This window comes from Gopherus evgoodei, chromosome 1 (assembly GCF_007399415.2).
Source record: "Gopherus evgoodei ecotype Sinaloan lineage chromosome 1, rGopEvg1_v1.p, whole genome shotgun sequence".
Classification (NCBI taxonomy): domain Eukaryota; kingdom Metazoa; phylum Chordata; order Testudines; family Testudinidae; genus Gopherus; species Gopherus evgoodei.
Genome location: NC_044322.1, coordinates 28,696,590 through 28,704,038, shown reverse-complemented (window position 1 = coordinate 28,704,038; position 7,449 = coordinate 28,696,590).

Below are 7,449 nucleotides of genomic sequence, written 5' to 3'. Positions count from 1 at the left end.
GCTAGGAAGGGAGGCTCTTGAGCCAGCTCAGCTTCCTGCTCTCCCTGCTTCTTAGGCTGAGCGCGCTGAGATTTCCCCCCTTCCTTGCCTCGCTCTGTCTGCAAGCACATACAGTGCTGTGATTCAGTACCACCAGGCAGCTGCCCCTCAAGAGGTCACCAGGCACCTGGCCGGCTGGACCAGGCTTCCAGCCCTAGTTGGAGCTTCCCCAGCCAAGCCCTAGGCACGGTATTGGCAACCCCCAGCCTTTCAAAATACGGAGTCAAGCCCCCCATTATCATGAGACTGTTGTGCAAATGACTCACTCTGCTGCTTGGCCTTGTGGTGTCTGAGCCACCTGGCTGCACTGAGGTCACCTCAAGTTTTTCCTTGCAACTGTTGGGTCTAAACTTTTGGTGAACTTTGGGGAGCCAAAACACACCCAGACTGGCCGTCTCTGCATAATCCTTTCTGAACCCTTTATCGAACAAAGCACTGACCTGCAAACTACTCATGACACCCCCTTTCTCAAGTAGCCATTAGCCTTTATCTCTATGCATTTACTTGTTAAACTTGCTTTTCCTGTAAAATCTTGATTGATTATGCATGACCATTATCTTTTGTTAATCACTTTGTTTACTTCTGTGTATAAATATTGATGCTCACCCCTAATAAAGGGGCCACACTTAATCTAAAGCTTTGAGAGCTAAGGATAGTGTGAGCCCGTTGATCAACGCATTGGTGTCTGGTCTCTGACAGAATTGTGTGCCCTATACCAACTCCGCACGAACTCGGGTGCTGGAGAGGTGAGTGAGGACTTGCTTTATTACCTAACACAACCATAAAAGCTAGTTGAAGCTTTTTATCCCCAGACTCCAGGAACTGGGGCTAAAGGAAAACATCAGCTATCCTGAGAGTTGGCAATTGTGGAGCCTTGTGAAACCTGGGGAAAATTCTGCTTTTCATAAAGAATGAAGGGAGCATTTTCCTGCATGACCATTTCTCACGGGTTCCATTGCCAATCTGCTTTTCCGGAAAAGGAGGCCTTATTTTGCCCCAAATCCACAAGTAACATTTTACTCTTTTGTTGTCTGGTCAATAGACTCCAGCTTTGGAGTTTTCTGTTTTCAAGCAAAGAACCTGTGAATATTGCTGAGGGTGAGGTTAAGACCATATCTGGTTTTTCAGTGATGGGCTGGATGCCAAATTACTTTGATCACTGCTCAAGTAGATGCTCTTTCAGGACCAAGCTACAAAAATGCAAAAATTCAACCCCTCCCCTTATTAGAAAGTCCCATGGAAATTAATAGAAAATTATAGCCTTTAGGACGGTTCAAAACCACTACCATGTTAATCAAATATTCTATCCTGCAAATAGAATTCCATACAGTGATTCCAAAAGCTATAGAAATTACATTGTTAATAAATTCTATAGAAATTGCTCTGAAAACCTATAGTATTCAATAGTTTTATGTCTATTAAATGCTATAGATTTTCCATAAGTATCCACACACCAATGACCTGTAATTGATATTAATTAGAAAATCAAACTACAGCAGAATCCTAAAACATACATGCCAACCTCCCCTAGCTGAGACAGACAATCCTTGTTTATCAGTAAAATATTGACCATTTCCTCTCTTGCATTTCCTGCAGAAATTCTCCCACTCCAATACAATTCTATAGAGAAAAATATATACTCCTATTTGCTTGCCCAAATGTTTCTTTTTATACCATTCAAAGGATGGCAGGCGTGCATTAAACATTTAAAAGCTGATAAATATAAAGTATATACCTTTTAACTCCTTTGAAATATGCTGAACTGATAAAAACTTGGGGAGGGATAAAGTAGGAAGAAGTAATCAATCTTTTGCTGCAAAATAGAAACTAAGTTCTAAATAACAAACAACTGGAATACATAGCTATGACCTTGTGCTTGACAAGTCTGGGTGGAGATAAGTATCTCCCTGTTTGTGAAGCTCCTATTGCCACAAATGTTGGTAGCAGCTGGAGTGACCAGAGAGAGAACTGGTTTGGGCAGAGAATCAGAGGTAAGGGTGCAGCAAGAACTAGCACAAGGCACAGACTGTCAACTTGGACTTACCCAATCTCAAATGTAAGACACAAAAGGCAAAACTTGATATCCGTAGTACTTCTTAGAAAAAAATACTTCCACTGACTTCAGTGAAAATTTTTGTTGACTAAGGGTATGTCTACATCTGCAATTTTGCAGCGCTGGTTGTTACAGCTGTGTTAGTACAGCTGTATAGGGCCAGCGCTGCAGAGTGGCCACACTTACAGCAACCAGCGCTGCAAGTGATGTTAGATGTGGCCACACTGCAGCGCTGTTGGGAGTGGTGCATTGTGGGCGGCTATCCCACAGAGCACCTCGTCCCATATCGGCGCTGTGGCTTGTGGGAAGGGGAAGGAAGTGTGATTGTCTTTCCGCTTCCTGTTCCTGTTCCAACGCCCAGCAGTGCTTTGTTACACATGCGGAGCAGTGTGGCAGCATTGTGACTGTACAGCGCTTTTCCTGTGAATTTTTTAAAATATGGATCCTCAGCAACTGACGACCTTATTGATGAATGTTGCCAGCACATCGCGCTTGGCAGTGGAGCTATTCCTTCACCTGCAAAAAGTGAGTGATAGTGAGAGTGACAGTGAGTCAGACGATGATATTGAATTGCCTCATTGTGAAGACAGTACATTGCTTGTGGCAGTAACAGATGTGCTCAGCTCCCTGGACCGGCGCGTTTGGGCTCAGGAAACCAGCACTCAGTGGTGGGATCAAATCGTCCTGCAAGCATGGGATGACGAGCAGCGGCTGCAGAACTTTCAGATGAGAAAAGCCACTTTCATGGCACTGTGTGCTGAGCTCGCCCCTACCCTGCGGCGCAGGGACACGAGATTTAGAGCTGCCCTGCCAGTGGAGAAGCGGGTGGCTATTGCAATCTGGAAGCTGGCAACTCCAGACTGCTTCAGATCGGTGGCGAACCAGTTTGGAGTGGGGAAGTCTACCGTTGGAATGGTGCTGATGCAAGTTTGCAGGGCCATTAATCGCACCCTGCTAAGAAGAACCGTGTGTCTTGGGAACGTGCAGGACATTATAGATGGCTTTGCGGAAATGGGGTTCCCTAACTGTGGAGGGGCAATAGATGGGACTCATATTCCTATTCTGACACCACCCCACCTGGCATCAGAGTATGTTAATCGCAAGGGTTATTTCTCCGTGGTTCTGCAAGCGCTTGTGGATCACCGTGGGCGTTTCACTGACATTTACTCAGGATGGCCTGGAAAGGTGCATGATGCACGCATATTTCGGAACAGTGCCCTGTTCAGGAGCCTGAGGGCCGGGACTTTTTTCCCAGACCGCAAGATCACAGTAGGGGACGTGGAAATGCCCACTGTGATCCTTGGAGACCCCGCTTACCCCTTAATGCCATGGCTCATGAAACCATATACAGGGAAGCTTGACAGGAGCAAGGACCGGTTCAACCACAGGCTGAGCCGGTGCAGAATGACTGTGGAGTGTGCTTTTGGCCGTTTGAAAGCTCACTGGAGGTGTCTTTATGGGAAGCTAGATTTGATGGAAAGCAGCATCACCGCTGTTATATCCGCGTGCTGCACCCTCCATAATATTTGTGAAGGGAAGGGTGAAAGATTCCGTGAGGAATGGACCTCCGAGGTTAGAAGCCTGGAGAATGAGTTTGCTCAGCCAGAGAGCAGGGCTAATAGGGAGGCCCAGGAAAGGGCTTCAAGGATTAGGGATGCTTTAAGGGAGCAGTTTGATGCTGAGAGCCAGCAGTAATGTTTGATGCATTTGATGTGCTTTGCTCTACCTCATTGTGTATTATTTACCACTTCCAGCAGCAATAAAACGTAGTGAAAGAAATAGAAAAAAAAACTTTATTCAACATACAGTACAAAACATGCAAGGGGGGAGGGGTGGTTGACAGTACATTTACAGGTTTTACTATGTCCTATTTTGATCAATATTCACTGGCTGTTGCACTTCAGCATTACTATGCTGCAGAATGATGGGGGTGGAGTGAACAGGGTAAGAATTATAGTTATCAGGGCTAGTAGGTGATCTTATAGGTGTTGGGGGCAGCTGGGGATAATAAGGAACTGGCTGCTGGAGAAAGTTGTTTCGTGAATATACAGGGTGACAAGGAAGAGGGCTTCGGGAGGGCTGTGGGTTAGCACAGTACATATTTGTCTGCATGGCTACAAGAGACTCGAAAGACTCAGTTTGGTGAGACAGGAGGCTTATCATCTGCTTTGTTGTTTTTTTGGCAGACAATTCCTTTCTCCTGCTTTCTGTTTGCCTACACAATTCCTTTCTCCTGCTTTCTGTTTGCCTCCATTCATGTACAGTCTTTCTCCACTCCTGTACACTGCTTCTCCATTCCTCTGTCTTCCTACTTTCCCTGTTGTAGTGGCTCAGAACAGACTTGATCAATTCCTCTTTTGATTTCCTAGGATTGCGTCTCAAGTTCTGCAACCTACGTGAGGGCGGTGATACAGCTGCAGTAGTCAAGGTCCCTAGAAAACAGAGAGATAGAAACATGTAATACACAGAGGCATCATTGTTTATTATCAAATTTTGAATGACTTTTGAGACTTTAGGTAGCATCCTTCTCACATACCTCACATAACACAGAGAGGGCAAGCAAGCTAAGTCATGGCGAGCAATGGGGTGAGTGTTTTTAGCAAAAATTACCCCTTGGGAGTGGGAATTGACCACTGGGTCACTGGGGTTTATCAGCAGTGGGTACAGGGGGTAGCTGGTGTCCTGAAGAAGGGACAGTAGTGAACAGGAAGGTGGTGAGCTAGGTGCTTGGGGGATTGGAGTTTTTTTTGGTCCGCTTTCAACCCATCCTGATACTGGGGGGGGGGGTGGAAACACGGTGCTGGATGAATGCACACCGCGTGGCTGCCTCCGTGCTGGGAGGGTGGCTGGGGAACACGGCAGCACACCGCAGGGCTGGATGCCTGCTTGGGGGAGGGGATGGGGAACACGGCAGCACACCGCAGGGCTGGATGCCTGCTTGGAGGCGGGGTGGGGAACACCAGAGCAAACCGCGGGGAAGGATACCTGCTTGGAGAGGGGGTTCGGGGGACACCAGAGCAAACTGCGGGGCTGGATGCCTGCTTGGAGGGTGGCTGGGGAACACGGCAGCACACCGCGGGGCTGGATGCCTGCTCGGAGGGGGGGTGGGGAACACGGCAGCACACCGCGGGGCTGGATGCCTGCTTGGAGGGGGGGTGGGGAACACGGCAGCACGCCGCGGGGCTGGATGCCTGCTTGGAGGGGGGGTGGGGAACACCAGAGCACACCGCATGGCTGCCTCCGTGCTGGGAGGGTGGCTGGTAAACAGGGCAGCAAACCGCGGGGCTGGATGCCTGCTTGGAGAGTGGCTGGGGAACACGGCAGCACACCGCAGGGCTGGATGCCTGCTTGGAGGGGGGGTGAGGAACACGGCAGCACACCGCGGGGCTGGATGCCTGCTTGGAGGGGGGGTGGGGAACACCAGAGCAAACCGCGGGGAAGGATACCTGCTTGGAGAGGGGGTTCGGGGGACACCAGAGCAAACCGCGAGGAAGGATAGATCAAATCAATGGGCTATTCCACGTTTAGGCATGCATGCAGGCAGCCATAACCAAAATCCTCCTCTCCCAAAACATTGAAATCTACTTACCATGAGCACGATCCTCAGCTTCCTCCTCACCGTCAGCTTCCAGCTGCTGCGACTGGCTAGCCTCCTCCGGGCTGGAGAAGAGATCCTGGCTGCATGTGTCCTGGGACTCCGGGGTGTCTCCCTCCACGCCAGTAGCCTCACTGTCTCCGTCCTCTACACCATCCCCCACTTCTCCCTGCTCTGAACTCTCCATCGTGCTCCTAGGATTCGCGGTGGGGTCACACCCAAGTATGGCATCCAGCTCCTTGTAAAACCTGCAGGTTGTGGGGGCAGCTCCTGAGCGGCGATTTCCCTCACGGGCTTTGCAGTACGCACTCCTCAGCTCCTTAATTTTTACTCTGCACTGCAAGGCGTCCCGTTCATGGCCCCTTCTCATCAAGGACTGCGATATCTGACCATATGTATCATAATTTCTCCTTCTGGAGCGCAGCTGTGTTTGCACAGCCTCTTCTCCCCACACACTAATGAGGTCCTGCAGCTCTGCATTGGTCCATGCTGGGGCTCGTTTGGTGCGTGGAGGCATGGTCGCTGAGTGATTGATAGATTAATTGCGCTCCATACCTGGCTGAGCAAACAGGAAGGGGATTTTTAAATTTCCCGGGCCATTTAAAGGAGGGGTCAGGTGAGCACAGGGCAGTGGAGTTTGCTTGATTACCAGAGAGGCTTCCTCAGGTATGCTGGGATACCTGCTTATTCCACGGAGATCAACAAAAATGCTGGTGAGTGTCTACACCTGATGACCAGCACTGGTGATCCAGCGCTGGATCCTCTACACCCGAGGTTCGACCGGGTGTACGGCCAGCGCTGCAAACAGGGAGTTGCAGCGCTGGTAATGCCCTGCAGGTGTGTACACCTCCTAAGTTGCAGCGCTGTAACCCCCTCACCAGCGCTGCAACTTTGTGGTGTAGACAAGGCCTAAGATATTGATTCAGCAAAGCATATGCTTAAGTCCCACTGAAGTCAATGGTGCTTAAGTGCATTGATGAATCAGAACCTAGAAAATGAGTAAGGACTTCAGGGTTTGGCCCAATAAGTGCAGCACAAAATGTTTAAAACGGCATGGAATAAATTTCCTTACTGTATTGTCATCTATCTGTAACCTTGGCTTCATAATTTAATATTTCAAGTTTTCATCAGTTTACAATAATAGAAGTCAGGCTTGGAGGGTGGGGAGATTTACTTTTGTTTGTTTGTTTTAAACAGCCTATCCCCCACTGCTTTGGACCTTGTGTAGTCATTTACACCAGCACAAAATGGAGAGTCAGGCCCAATATTTTTAAAACAAAAATGCTTTTCTAAATACAACAGCTTTCCTCACTAATTTATGGTGAGATTTTTAGCTTTTGTGATATTTTCAGTGTGAAAATCTTTATCTCCTTCTGTTGTGTAATGAAGTCCCAAGAGCATAAAGATGACAGTTCTTTGAACAGTAAGAGTGGCACACAATATGTATTGTCTGACTAGTTTTCTCAGTATTATTTATCTTTCACATATTTATATATTTGACTGTGAAGAGTCAACATAATATTTTTTAATTTGCTGAATAAAACTATGGTATTTAAATACAAAACAGATAAACCAGCCATTGCACTGCAAACAGAAATCAAATTACAGAGGATCAGCCCAGTTGCACCTTTACAAAATACATCTCTTTTTAAGGCAAAGGTCAGGCAGTGAAAGATTAGCAACCCATTACAGCTGGGGAGAAAAGAAAAAACCTGTATAGCAGCTCTCTCTATCTGCTGGCAAAAGTCTTCAGCATCAATGG